The sequence below is a fragment of the Phodopus roborovskii genome, unplaced genomic scaffold (assembly GCF_943737965.1).
Source record: "Phodopus roborovskii unplaced genomic scaffold, PHOROB, whole genome shotgun sequence".
NCBI classification, from domain to species: Eukaryota; Metazoa; Chordata; class Mammalia; order Rodentia; family Cricetidae; genus Phodopus; species Phodopus roborovskii.
In genome coordinates, this window is record NW_026125391.1 from 23,914,581 (window position 1) to 23,917,097 (window position 2,517).

Consider the following 2,517-nt stretch of genomic DNA (forward strand, 5'->3'; position numbering starts at 1 on the left):
ACAGATGTGTGCTATCATGGCCCAGCTTTTGAATGATCTTTTTTTTGGAATAATTGTTGCTATTGGGTTTGATAAATAGAGTTTATCAAATTTAGACACTTCCCTTTGAGTTTGTATTAGAAATGGATGCTGATGTTTTTCTTTTGCTTACTAAGAACATCTGTAATTTGAGAGATTTCTATACTTACTCCAGCTTTAAATTTGTCCAGTAAACCCATGAACTTAAAATTTTCATATCCTTTTTTTTATTTTCATATCCTATTTAGCTCTAAAATATCTTCCTCAGAAGTGGTAATCATCTGTTATGGTCATTTGGGAATTCTGTTTCTAATAGTCTAAGTACTAAAGTTCTGTTAGCCTCATAAAATAATGAATTTTGCATATTTGAAATGACTTGAGAGAATTTAAAAAACACTGGCCTCATCTGTTATTTAAAGATTAGACATATCTTAATTACAACCAAACCCACAGGCATCAAAAATATAGGTCTTTAATTATTTTTAAAACATATAAATTATAATAGGTTTATTTTAATTTTGTATTGCTTCTTCAATCAACTTTGGCAATTAATATATCTTTTATTTGAGATAAGGTCTCACTGTATATCCCTGGCTGTCCTGAAAGCTCTATGTAGACCTCTGACTCCCAGAGACCTACCTACCTCTGCTTCCCAAGTGCTGGGAAAGTGTGCTACCACCCAGACCTGCAACCAACTGTCACTTTAGACACCCAGGACTCACTGGTGGGAACATAAACATTAATTTTGGCCATCACCTCTCCCTTTAACCCTGTTGTCTTTGGAAGAATGAATTTGAGCAGGTCTTTGGAAGAAGGTCCAAGATACAGGCAAGGATGAGAGTGGACTCAGTGAGGTAATCCAACATCTCCTCACCCCTCACCCCCCCACCCCCATCTAGGATGGATGTTTTGAACTGCTTTGCCACTGATTGCATTATTTCTTTCTTCCCAACTCCTTCTCTTCCTTTCTTTCCTTTCCCAAACTCCCCTACTCTCCTTCCTCCTCAATATTTTTGTTGTAAAATAGAAATAATCACAGAAGTTGGAATAAAATAACTTTATGAAGTAATACGAGTTAATATAAGAGAAATACCCTTGCTTGGGTCACTGTCCCATCTGCTATCCCTGGAGAACCATTCAGTCCTGACTTTACTCACTTGTTGGTATTTCTTCATAGTGTTATCACAGCGGTGGGTGGGTGGGTGGTGGTGGTGGGGGGTGGTAACCATTTACTAGATGTAATCATATCATCTTGTTCCATTTAAAATGTTTTGTGTGCCTTTAAAATCTTTTCACTAGGGGGGAGGAGAAGCTTCAGTTAGGATGTAAAATAAATGAAAACATTTAATTTAAAAAATTAGTAAGGGTCTAGCTACGATACTCTGAAGACCAGGCTGGCCTTAAACTCACAGAGATCCACATGCTTCTGCCTCCTGAGTGCTGGGATGAAAGAATGCACCACCACTGCCTGGCAACCAAGGTAAAATTCCTCATGAATTTACAGTGCTGAGTCCTTAGCTTTTTACTTAGCCTCTTTCACTTTGGAGCTGTCTCTTATTATTTCTACATGGAGAGTCCTGGTTCTCAAGGTTATAGGGGATGATGGAATTAGAATGCCAAGTGGTTATTCATTTGCTTTATCCAAGATATAGTATATACAACTATTCAGTAAAATAGCGATGTTCAGTGAGAAGACATTTTAGTAACTGTATCATGCCCACCTTGTTCCAGTTAGTGGAGGAAAACTTGTCCAATGATCCAAATATACCCAGCCCATAATATTTATTGCCTATAATCAAGTTTGAGCTTTCAAATGAATACTAGAATTTTAGAAAGATTATTTGTGCCTTTACTAGCTTGGCAGCCTCTAAAACATTAAGATTTTTCTAGTAAAAGTGGTTGTGACATTTATTTATGGGATTTTTTTTTTAGAGGCCCTGTATGATTCAGAACCAAAGTTATCCACACACGATCAACACATTGCTATAAAGTTGTGCCCAGGTAAAAGAGCCATTCAAAGATGAAACCAATCCGTTCTCATGGAAGAATGTGAAGCATTTATTTATTGGCTGGCTTTCATATTCTACTTGGCAGCTGACTTTCAAACCACTATCATAACTCGTCCAAGTTTGGAACTATTGAAGAGTGTTCTAGATTATTTGAAAAATGTATCAAGGCACTTTCTTCCCTTTGGAACATGACAGAGAAGATCAGCATGGCCTCTGCACAAAAATGGCATGCAAATTTGTGAAGCATTTCATTTTTTTTGTCTTAGTTTTAAATGCACATTTTCCTTGCCAATTACCATTATACACCCATGCAAAGCCAGATCTCTTAATATCATTTGACTAATATAGCATGTAAGGAATGGAATGCAGTAGCACAAATGGACACCCAGGTCTTTTCTTCTAAGTTTGGCACTAAAGGGGACCCCAAAATATAAGACAACAGCATTATTCTCACTCAGTTACTTTTTGTTTTAAAAGACACCAATATTTC

General features: G+C 36.8%; 1 pseudogene; it reads left to right on the top strand.

Moving 5' to 3' along the window:
- Nucleotides 1-2,185: 2,185 nt before the first annotated feature.
- LOC127214980 (uncharacterized) lies at nucleotides 2,186-2,285 on the top strand (annotated as a pseudogene).
- Nucleotides 2,286-2,517: the final 232 nt, after the last annotated feature.